The following is a 12,578-nucleotide window of genomic DNA, read 5'->3' on the forward strand; positions in this document are numbered from 1 at the left end:
AGAAGGAACGGAAAGTAAGAGAGGAAGAAAAGCAGAGAAGAGAAGATGGGGGTAAAAGAAAAGCTAGGAGGAGTGGAATATAAGAACCCGGTTAGTTAGTGAGGGAGGGAGAACGGAGGGAGAACCCAACTCCCCCCACCCCCTAGAAGTAGAGCTTAATAAGCTGGGTAGTGGCAGCTCAGCTCACTGAAGGGGTCGGCTCTGTGGGAGGCAGGGCTAAAGGAGAGAACACATGGAAGGACCCTGAGGCACACGGGCCACTCTTAAGAGAGCCAATAACAGAGCGCTGGGCTCAAACAGTGGCACCAAACAAAACAGAGGGAAGTATCAGGCAAATAACAGCTTTGAAAGAGAACCATAGCCTACAGTAAGACATGTTAAAGCAAGGTAGCAGAAATAGTTCAAATAACAGATGTTCATAACAAAATGACAAGATGAATGACCCTAACCAGGAAACCTGTAGAGTGACTGATATGCAAAAGAAACACAAAACTATACAGTCAATACTAAAACATGAATTAATACCAGAACACACTCAAAGTAAAAGTCTGAATCTTCGGCACAGATAACAAAACAGTGTCACCGACTTGTTGTATAAAAGTCCCAAACCTGGGGAGATCCCTTACCAGGAATATTAGTCCAGCAGCACCGCAGCACAGCAGGTCTCTCTGTCACTAGCCACAGCTGATTCCTTTCTCCTCAACTCCCACACTGCTCTCTGGAGTTGCTGACCCTGTCAACTGCTTTTTGTGTCAGGAAGGTTAACCCTCTGGTGCCCCTTAAGGGAACCACTGCCCAAAGAGCGGTGAAATATATTGGCCTTCAACCACCCAGCCTTGTTGTCCTCTACATATCCCCCCCTATGCCTCAACACAGAGGTTTTTGAGGCAACAGTAGACAGCCCACAATGCACATGAGAGAGTGCATCAGCATTTTGATGCGATCTTCCAGGTCTGTGTTCTACCTTGAAGTTGAACTCTTGGAGGGAAACCACCTCGTCACTCTGGCATTAGTGTGCCTGTTCTGTCTCATCCAGGTCAATGGGGCATTGTCAGACACCAAACGGAATTTCCTGCCTAACAGGAAATACCTCAGAGAATCTAAGGCCTATTTTAGGGCTGAACACTCTCGCTCTACCACAGCCAGGCCCGGATTCCCCACAAGGCCACTGAGGCCCAGCCTCGGGGCGGCAGCGTTGTCCTTGTGGGGAAGTTCCGGGCGGTAAGTTGCCCTCTCTACATTTAGTCCTGCTTTGCACAAGCAGGACTAAAAGTAGAGTGAGGGAAGCCGATTGTTCGTTTACATGTGATCTCAGCGATGTCGCCGAGATCACATGTAAAAAGTCTGCAGCCTCGCCCCCTCCCCCCTGCACTTACCTCTCTCCTTGCTGGCTCCGTCGCCAAGTCTCTCCTCACTGCAGGGAGCAAAGCGGCAGGGTTAAAAGTAACCCTGCCGCTCCGTGTAGACAGTGAGAGGGGAGAGCTGTGCTCTTCCTCTCTCCCCTGTCACAGTGCTGTGCTAGAACTCCTGTATTGGAGGTGACAGGGTCAATAAAGAGAACCTGTCACCTCCAATTGCTATCACACAGGGGATTATTTTCTCCTGTGTCATAGCAATAAAGTTAGGTGAAAAAAAATAATTAAATTGAGTTACATTTTTTTAATAAATAATTTTAAAAAATATGAAAATAAATAAAAAGGTGATTAAAAAGTAGAAAATAATAAGAAACAAATAAAGAAAAGTGTTAAAAAAGATTAAAAAAATAAAGAAACAGTAAAAAAATTGAAACTAACTCCGCCGCCCTGCCATCTGTTTGCCATTCTCCATTGATGGGTGAGGGCGTATTGCACAACCTGGGCTTGGGGGGGCAGGGAGAGTAAATCCGGCCCTGACCACAGCATAGTTTTTCTCTGCTGCCACCAGTTTCCTACTAAGAAAAACTATAGGGTGTTCCTCCCCATTGACCTCTTGAGACAGCACGGCACCTAAACCCTCACTCGAGGCATCTGTCTGGACAATTAACTCTCTTTTGTTATCTGGCGCTACCAGCACCGGCTGCTGACACAATGTCGTTTTAAGCTTCACAAAGGCTTGTTCAGCACTCCATGGAACTATCCCTGACTGCCTGCCTCTCATCAGGTCAGTCAGTGGTGCCGCAACAGAGGCAAGATTAGGGACAAACCGCAAATAATACCCAACTATTCCCAGAAAAGCACAAATCTGTTTCTTCATCAGGGGGCGAGGCCAAGTCTGAATGGCTTCCACTTTGTTAATTTGCGGTTTCACCAGACCTGAACATATCCCAAGTACCTGGCCTCTTCCATCCCTATCGCACACTTCTTTGGGTTAAGAGTAAACCCTCCTTTCCTCTAACACAGCCTGAACCCGGGGATGATGGGACTCCCAATCTGTACTGAAGATGACAATGTCATCCAGTAAGACTGAGGTATATCTCAGGTGAGGGTGGAGTGTCCTATCCATTGCCCTTTGGAAGGGTGGCCGGGGCAGAGTGTAACCCAAAAGGCATTCTTTTATATTGGAAGTGACCCTCAGGGATGGAAAAAGCTGTCTTCTCACTGGCTTCCTTGGTTAAGGGTAAGGGTATCTGCCAGTACCACTTTGTAAGATCCAGGGTGGTGATATACTGGGCAGGTCCCAACCTCTCTATTAATTCATCGACCTGGGGCATAGGATACGTGTCAAACTTTGACAGCTCATTGAGCTTCCTGAAGTCATTGCAGAATCACAGAGTGCCATTGGGTTTTGGTACCAACATGATGGGATTCGACCATGCACTCTGCGACTCTTCGATGACATCCAGCTCGAGCATTTTCCGAACCTCTTCGGAAACAGCCTTTCTATGGGCTTCTAGGATGCGGTACGGCTACACCCGATCTTTTACGTAGGAATCTGTCACAATATTATGCTTAATTACAGATGTGCATCCAGACAGCCCTGAAAACATGTCTTTATTTCTCTGCAGAAATGATTTCAAGTTTTGGGTCTGGGGTTTGGACAGGGTGGTAGCAATGTGTACCAAATCGACAACTGCAGAATCTACACTCACCCCAATTACGGCAGATACTTGCTACCGCTCTCTCCAGGGTTTTAACAAGTTTATGTGGTAAATCTGGTAGGGTTTCCTTTTTCCGGGCTGATGTGTTGGTAATTTACTTCCCCTACCTTCTTGACCACCTCATATGGTCCCTGCCATTTAGCCAGAAACTAACTCTCTACTATGGGTATCAGCACTGCCACCTGGTCCCCAACCTGAAATTGTCTTAGTTTGGCTGACCGGTTGTATACCCTCTTCTTGGGCCCTCTGAAGATGTTCCTTAAGGCATCACCTTTAAGATCTGAGAGATATGCTCAACTACTGTTATATGTGGAGAAGACTCGCTTTCCCACGTCTCCTTCACCAAGTCCAGTAATCCCTGGGGCCTCCGTCCATACACCAGCTCAAAAGGTGAGAACCCAGTGGACGCCTGAGGGACCTCCCGAATGGCAAACAGGAGCGCTGAAAGTAAGTAATCCCAGTCTTTTCCACCTTTCTGTATAACCCCTTTGAGCATCATCTTCAGAGTTTTGTTAAATCTTTGGACCAGCCCATCTGTCTGGGGGTGATAAACAGATGTTCGCAGCTGCTTGATAAGGAATAGATTGCACACATCTGCCATCACCTGGGACATAAACGGGGTCCCTTGGTCCATCAAAATTGCCCTTGGCAGGCGGGTTCTCGAAAACAGGTGTGTTCTCGGAACCGCCTCTGGATACCTTGTGGCATCTTTGAGAGCCACCAGAATATATATTGGTGTCCCCGAGCGGACTTCTCTAGGGGACCCACTATGTCCATTGCTATGCGCTTGAAGGGTACCTCAATTATTGGCAGAGGAACCAGGGGGTTCCTATAATGTGGTGCTGGGGCGGTCAACTGGCAAACAGGGCAGGACGAACAGTTCCTCTTAACTGCGGTGCTGATCCCAGGCCAGTAAAACCAGTCTGTTATCCATGCCTCGGTTTTCTCCACTCCCAGGTGACCTCCTAGGGCATCATTGTGTTAGCACCTTTCACCATTAGGGCTGGGGTACCGGCAACTGTTCCACAACTTCTCCCCGAATTTTAGACACTCAGTAGAACAGATCATTATTGATGAAACGCCGACACAACCTTAGGTAGGAAGGATGGCCTAGGACGCAGAACAGCCTTGTCTCTATGAAGAACTTGCAAGACAAGGCGGCCAGCTCAGAAACCCTGCTAACGGAAGTGATCGCCACCAAAAAGGCCACTTTTTGGGACAAGGTCAGAAGCGGAATCTTCCTCAATCGCTCAGAATGTGGATTAACCAAGAGCACCAAATTTAGGTCCCAGGGTGTCAAGGGCAACTGGACAGGAAGAGCAATATGCGTAACCCCCCTCAACAAAGGTGCAAACAAAGGCATGAGACGCCAAGGGCTGTTGAAAAAGCACAGTCAGGGCAGAAAGTTGACCCTTCACGGTGCTCAAGGCCAAACCTTGAGCCACTCCGCGTCGTGGAAATGCAAGTTCCTGCTCACTGAGAACAAACGCTTAGAAGGACCCCTAGCTTCACACTAGGCAAAGTAAGCCCTCCACGTGCCATGGTAAATTGTCCTAGGAGGCGGCTTTGCGGGCCCTGAGCATCGTGGATATAACTGCATCCGACAACCCCTGGTCCTTCAACCCCTGGCTCTCAACAGCCACGTCCTTAAAGCCAGCAATTGTAAAGAAGGGTGAAACACGGGCCCCTGGGATAGAAGATCCGGACGCACTGGCAGCCGCCAAGGGACGTTCACGACCAACCCAACCACGTCCGCCTACCACGCTCTCCGTGGCCAAACTGGGGGTGCGAGGATGACTGTGCCTTGGGCTGCTATCCTGCGTAAAAGACGTGGCAAAAGTTATATAGTGGGGGGAAGGCATAAATTAGACCGTAAGGATCCCAGGAGGCCAGCAGGGCATCCACTGTCCCCGCCCGAGGATCCTGGGCCCGGGCTATGAACCGATCCACCTTCTGGTTGAGACAAGACGCCAGGAGATCCCCATTCGGCATCCCCCAGCGAAGACAGAGCTCATGAAAGATCATGAACCCCCTCTTTCTTGGGCACGGTAAACAGGTTTCAATAGAACCCTTTGAACCTCTCCAAGGAGGGCACCAGAACAATCAAATGCACAGTCCAAATTCAAAGACCATTCTCCCGAGTCCATCGTCTTGCGACTGAGGTAGTCGGCCTGCCAATTGTCCACTCCCAGAATGTATACCGCGAAAAGAGCCGGAACCTGATTCTCTGCCCAAGAGAGAATCCAGGCCACCTCCCCACTTGCGCCCACGCTTTTTGTGCCACCTTGATGGTTGATGTACGCCATGGCTGTGGCGTTGTCTGACTGAACTCAACCTACAGGCCCTGAAGATGACCCTCCCAATGAAGAAGAGACACACGAATCGCCCGAAGTTCTAACAAATTGATCGGCAGAAGGGACTCCTCCAGTGACCAACGACCCGGCACTGTCCAGGAGCTCAGGACCCCTCCCCAGCCCAAAAGGAATCCATGGTGACCACCGCCCAGCGCAGGGGTAAGAAAGACTTCCCCGATAACAGAGCCGGAGATTGAAGCCACCATATTAGGGAAACTCTCGCCACTCGAGACACCACCCAAACTCCCCTGTCCAAACACAAGAGGAACTTGTCGCATTGCAACAAGATGTCCCTCTGCAGAGTCTTGGTGTGGTGCTGCACATAAGGCACCGCCTCAAGGGAGGCAACCATGAGACCCTGATCCCTGCATGTTAAAGCATATGGGCGACCACCGGCGAGACCACAACAACCTCAAGTGGGAGCGGAGTTTCAACAGTTTTTCCTGAGGGAGAAAAACCTGGCACAAAACAGTGTCCAGAATCAGGCCAAGATACTCCAGACATGGGGACGGCACAAAACAAGACTTCTTGAAGTTCACAATAATGATCCCTTTAGGGAGCAAAAATAAAAGATCAAAGACTAAACCAATATGGTTTAATAAAACTGTAAAACAACACGTCAAGGACAAGAGAGCGACATTTATAAAATATAAACATCCAAACTCCTTCAAGGATTGTACGGTGACCGACAGATCCGCCACCAGAGAAAAGTGTGACTCTGCCTTCAGGACAAGGTTGTCCAGGTACCCCAAAATCGAGACTCCCCGGCAGTGTAACAACGCTAGAATCGGGGTCAACACCTTGGTGAACACTCAAGGGGCCGACGCCAGAGCGATAGGCAGCGCCACAAACTGGAATTGCTCCTCCCCACCGCGAAACAAAGATAATGCTGATGAGACAAATGGGGACATGAAGGTAGGCATCCCTGATGTCGGTGGAGGCCAGCAGATGCACCTGATGGACACGCCACCACGGACCTGATCAACTCCATCCGAAACCTGCCAACCCGTACAAAGGTATTCAACCGTTTGATGTCTAGGATGGGTCGAACCCCCTCTTTCTTGGGCACGGTAAATAGGTTTCAATAGAACCCTTTGAACCTCTCCGAGGAGGGCACCAGAAAGATCAACCCCTGAGATAAGAGGTCAGCCACCATATGGTGAAGATCCGCCAGTCGTTGAGGGGAGAGTCTCGTGTTGGAAGGGAAAAACCTGTCTCCAGGAGCAAAACAGAAATTCAAACTTGTAGCCCGAAGAAACCAGCTCTCGCACCCAGGTGTCGGAGACACGAGCCAACCAAATATCTGCAAAGAGCAGAAGACGACCCCCCACCCTGGGATCCAGAGATGGGGGCCTGCCGGCGGGCTTGGAAGACTTAGGCTCAGGGCCGTCTTTAAGGTGGGGCAAAAGGGGCAGATGCCCCCGGCCCAGTCATTGTTGTGGGGCCCTATACCCCATAAACTAGCGCTGAAGCAGTTTCTAGACCAGCTACCTCTGCTGCACTTCCCCCATCCTTATGCTAGAGGACAGCAGCCTTCTGTCCCTACGTGCATCAACAATTTCTGCAGCCTGGGATGTCACCTCCAGCAGAGGAGGAAGGATTGCTTTTGCACACTCTGCTGCACGGTAACAACCTCCTCCCTCCATGGCTGCCTCATCCTTCCCCTGTCCACGGTGAGTCTGCATGGCTGCTGGGTTGGGCCTCTATCTGGGGGGAAGGAAGATGGGGGGAGAAGGAAGATGGGGGGAAGAAGGAAGATGGGGGGAAGAAGGAAGATGGGGGGAAATATTTTTAAACAGCATTATGACACCTTAGCATGTCCCCTGGTGTCATTATTTTTTTAAAATAATAATTACACCAGGGGACAAAATTATAATAAAAGTAATAATAATGGCACATGAGCATGTCCCCTGGTTTCATCATATTATCTCCCGTGGTGTCATTTTTGTGTCCCCCCTGGTGTCATTATTATTGTGTCCCCCAGTGTCATTATTATTGTGTCCCCTGGTGTCATTATTATTAGGTCGCCGCTGGTGCAACTATTATTGGGTCACCCCTGGTGTCATGATTATCGTGTAAACCTGGTGTCATTAATATTGTGTCCACTTGGTATCATTATTATTGTGTCCCCCCACCTTTGTCATTAGTATTGTGTCCCCCCTGGGGTCATTAGTATTGTGTCCCCTGGTGTCATTAGTATTGTGTCCCCCCGGTGTCATTAGTATTGTGTCCCCCCTGGTGTCAATATCACCGTGTCCACCCTGGTGTCATTATTATAGTGTAAACCTGGTATCATTATTGTGTCCCCCCTGGTGTCATTATTATTGTGTCCCCCTTGTGTCATTATTATAGTGTAAACCTGGTATCATTATTGTGTCCCCCCTGGTGTCATTATTATTGTGTCCCCCTGGTGTCATTATTAGTGTCCCACTGGTGTCATTATCATTGTGTCACCCTGGTGTCATTATCATTGTGTCACCACGGTGTCATTATCATTGTGTCCCCGCTGGTGTCATTATTATTGTGTCCCCCCTGGCGTCATTATTATTGTGTCCCCCCTGGCGTCATTATTATTGTGTCACCCCGGTGTCATTATCATTATGTCACCCCGGTGTCATTATTATTGTGTCTCCTGGTGTCCCCCTGGTGTCATTATTATTGTGTCCCCCCTGGTGTCATTATTATTGTGTCCCCCCTGGTGTCATTATTATCGTGTCCCCCCTGGTGTCATTATTATCGTGTCCCCCCTGGTGTCATTATTATCGTGTCCCCCCTGGTGTCATTATTATCGTGTCCCCTGGTGTCCCCGTGATGTCATTATTTATTGTGTCCCCCGGTGTCATTATTATTGTATCCCCCTGGTGTCATTATTGTGTCCCCCTGGTGTCATTATTATTGTGTCCCCCTGGTGTCATTATTATTGTGTCCCCCTGGTATCATTATTATGTCCCCTGGTATCACTATTATTATGTCCCCCTAGTGTCAATATCATTGTATCCCCTGGCGTCATTATTATTGTGTGTCCCCTGGTGTCATTATTATCGTGTCCCCCTGGTATCATTATCGTGTAAACCTGGTGTCAATATTGTGCCCCCCTGATATCATTAATATTGTGTCCGCTTTGTGTCATTATTATTGTCCCCCCCTTGTGACCCCCTGGTGTCATTATTATTGTGTCACCCTGGTGACATTATTATTGTGGTCCCTGGTGACAATATTATTGTGTCCCCCTGGTGTCAATATCATTGTGTGCCCTTGGTGTCAATATCATTGTGCCCCCCTGGTGTCAATATCATTGTGCCCCCCTGGTGTCAATATCATTGTGCCCCCCTGGTGTCAATATCATTGTGCCCCCCTGGTGTCAATATCATTGTGCCCCCCTGGTGTCAATATCATTGTGCCCCCCTGGTGTCAATATCATTGTGCCCCCCTGGTGTCAATATCATTGTGCCCCCCTGGTGTCAATATCATTGTGCCCCCCTGGTGTCAATATCATTGTGCCCCCCTGGTGTCAATATCATTGTGCCCCCCTGGTGTCAATATCATTGTGCCCCCCTGGTGTCAATATCATTGTGCCCCCCTGGTGTCAATATCATTGTGCCCCCCTGGTGTCAATATCATTGTGCCCCCCTGGTGTCAATATCATTGTGCCCCCCTGGTGTCAATATCATTGTGCCCCCCTGGTGTCAATATCATTGTGCCCCCCTGGTGTCAATATCATTGTGCCCCCCTGGTGTCAATATCATTGTGCCCCCCTGGTGTCAATATCATTGTGCCCCCCTGGTGTCAATATCATTGTGCCCCCCTGGTGTCAATATCATTGTGCCCCCCTGGTGTCAATATCATTGTGCCCCCCTGGTGTCAATATCATTGTGCCCCCCTGGTGTCAATATCATTGTGCCCCCCTGGTGTCAATATCATTGTGCCCCCCTGGTGTCAATATCATTGTGCCCCCCTGGTGTCAATATCATTGTGCCCCCCTGGTGTCAATATCATTGTGCCCCCCTGGTGTCAATATCATTGTGCCCCCCTGGTGTCAATATCATTGTGCCCCCCTGGTGTCAATATCATTGTGCCCCCCTGGTGTCAATATCATTGTGCCCCCCTGGTGTCAATATCATTGTGCCCCCCTGGTGTCAATATCATTGTGCCCCCCTGGTGTCAATATCATTGTGCCCCCCTGGTGTCAATATCATTGTGCCCCCCTGGTGTCAATATCATTGTGCCCCCCTGGTGTCAATATCATTGTGCCCCCCTGGTGTCAATATCATTGTGCCCCCCTGGTGTCAATATCATTGTGCCCCCCTGGTGTCAATATCATTGTGCCCCCCTGGTGTCAATATCATTGTGCCCCCCTGGTGTCAATATCATTGTGCCCCCCTGGTGTCAATATCATTGTGCCCCCCTGGTGTCAATATCATTGTGCCCCCCTGGTGTCAATATCATTGTGCCCCCCTGGTGTCAATATCATTGTGCCCCCCTGGTGTCAATATCATTGTGCCCCCCTGGTGTCAATATCATTGTGCCCCCCTGGTGTCAATATCATTGTGCCCCCCTGGTGTCAATATCATTGTGCCCCCCTGGTGTCAATATCATTGTGCCCCCCTGGTGTCAATATCATTGTGCCCCCCTGGTGTCAATATCATTGTGCCCCCCTGGTGTCAATATCATTGTGCCCCCCTGGTGTCAATATCATTGTGCCCCCCTGGTGTCAATATCATTGTGCCCCCCTGGTGTCAATATCATTGTGCCCCCCTGGTGTCAATATCATTGTGCCCCCCTGGTGTCAATATCATTGTGCCCCCCTGGTGTCAATATCATTGTGCCCCCCTGGTGTCAATATCATTGTGCCCCCCTGGTGTCAATATCATTGTGCCCCCCTGGTGTCAATATCATTGTGCCCCCCTGGTGTCAATATCATTGTGCCCCCCTGGTGTCAATATCATTGTGCCCCCCTGGTGTCAATATCATTGTGCCCCCCTGGTGTCAATATCATTGTGCCCCCCTGGTGTCAATATCATTGTGCCCCCCTGGTGTCAATATCATTGTGCCCCCCTGGTGTCAATATCATTGTGCCCCCCTGGTGTCAATATCATTGTGCCCCCCTGGTGTCAATATCATTGTGCCCCCCTGGTGTCAATATCATTGTGCCCCCCTGGTGTCAATATCATTGTGCCCCCCTGGTGTCAATATCATTGTGCCCCCCTGGTGTCAATATCATTGTGCCCCCCTGGTGTCAATATCATTGTGCCCCCCTGGTGTCAATATCATTGTGCCCCCCTGGTGTCAATATCATTGTGCCCCCCTGGTGTCAATATCATTGTGCCCCCCTGGTGTCAATATCATTGTGCCCCCCTGGTGTCAATATCATTGTGCCCCCCTGGTGTCAATATCATTGTGCCCCCCTGGTGTCAATATCATTGTGCCCCCCTGGTGTCAATATCATTGTGCCCCCCTGGTGTCAATATCATTGTGCCCCCCTGGTGTCAATATCATTGTGCCCCCCTGGTGTCAATATCATTGTGCCCCCCTGGTGTCAATATCATTGTGCCCCCCTGGTGTCAATATCATTGTGCCCCCCTGGTGTCAATATCATTGTGCCCCCCTGGTGTCAATATCATTGTGCCCCCCTGGTGTCAATATCATTGTGCCCCCCTGGTGTCAATATCATTGTGCCCCCCTGGTGTCAATATCATTGTGCCCCCCTGGTGTCAATATCATTGTGCCCCCCTGGTGTCAATATCATTGTGCCCCCCTGGTGTCAATATCATTGTGCCCCCCTGGTGTCAATATCATTGTGCCCCCCTGGTGTCAATATCATTGTGCCCCCCTGGTGTCAATATCATTGTGCCCCCCTGGTGTCAATATCATTGTGCCCCCCTGGTGTCAATATCATTGTGCCCCCCTGGTGTCAATATCATTGTGCCCCCCTGGTGTCAATATCATTGTGCCCCCCTGGTGTCAATATCATTGTGCCCCCCTGGTGTCAATATCATTGTGCCCCCCTGGTGTCAATATCATTGTGCCCCCCTGGTGTCAATATCATTGTGCCCCCCTGGTGTCAATATCATTGTGCCCCCCTGGTGTCAATATCATTGTGCCCCCCTGGTGTCAATATCATTGTGCCCCCCTGGTGTCAATATCATTGTGCCCCCCTGGTGTCAATATCATTGTGCCCCCCTGGTGTCAATATCATTGTGCCCCCCTGGTGTCAATATCATTGTGCCCCCCTGGTGTCAATATCATTGTGCCCCCCTGGTGTCAATATCATTGTGCCCCCCTGGTGTCAATATCATTGTGCCCCCCTGGTGTCAATATCATTGTGCCCCCCTGGTGTCAATATCATTGTGCCCCCCTGGTGTCAATATCATTGTGCCCCCCTGGTGTCAATATCATTGTGCCCCCCTGGTGTCAATATCATTGTGCCCCCCTGGTGTCAATATCATTGTGCCCCCCTGGTGTCAATATCATTGTGCCCCCCTGGTGTCAATATTATTGTGTCCCCCCTGGTGTCATTATTGTTGTGTCCCCCCTGGTGTAATTTATATTGTGTCCCCCTGGTGTCATTTATATTGTGTCCCCCTGGTGTCAATATTATTGTGTCCCCTGGTTTCATTAATATTGTGCCCCCTGGTGTCATTAATACTGTGGTCTCCTGGTGTCATAATTGTGCCCCCTGGTATCATTATTATTGTGTCCCCCTGGTGTCAATATCATTGTGTGCCCTTGGTGTCAATATCATTGTGCCCCCCCCCTGGTGTCAATATCATTGTGTCCCCCTGGTGTCATTATCATTGTGTCTACTGGTGTCCCTCTGGTTTCATTATTACTGTGGTCCCCTGGTGTCATTATTATTGTGCCCTCCCTGGTATTATTATTGTGTCCCCTGGTGTCATGATTATTGTATCCCCCTTGGTGTCATGATTATTGTGTCCCCCTTGGTGTCATGATTATTGTGTCCCCCCTGGTTTCATTATTACTGTGGTCCCCTAATGTCCCACTGGTGTCATTATTGTCCCCACTGGTGTCATTATTATTGTGTCCCCAATGGTGTCATTATTATTGTGTCCCCCCTGGTGTCATTATTATTGTGTCCCCAATGGTGTCATTATTATTGTGTCCCCGCTGTTCTCGTTTTTTCTGTGCTC

The 12,578-nt window shown here is 49.5% G+C and overlaps 1 long non-coding RNA gene across 1 annotated transcript in view; it reads right to left on the reverse strand.

Annotated features, from left to right (window-relative positions):
- Positions 1-12,578, reverse strand: part of LOC108800439 — a 25,540-nt gene that overhangs the window by 6,434 nt on the left and 6,528 nt on the right. The window contains exon 2 of the long non-coding RNA XR_001942097.1: positions 5,956-5,957. This is a non-coding gene — a long non-coding RNA (uncharacterized LOC108800439). The remainder of the gene's footprint in view (positions 1-5,955; positions 5,958-12,578) is intronic.

Source organism: Nanorana parkeri, unplaced genomic scaffold (genome assembly GCF_000935625.1).
Source record: "Nanorana parkeri isolate BGI_ZX_2015 unplaced genomic scaffold, ASM93562v1 scaffold2025, whole genome shotgun sequence".
NCBI lineage: Eukaryota > Metazoa > Chordata > Amphibia > Anura > Dicroglossidae > Nanorana > Nanorana parkeri.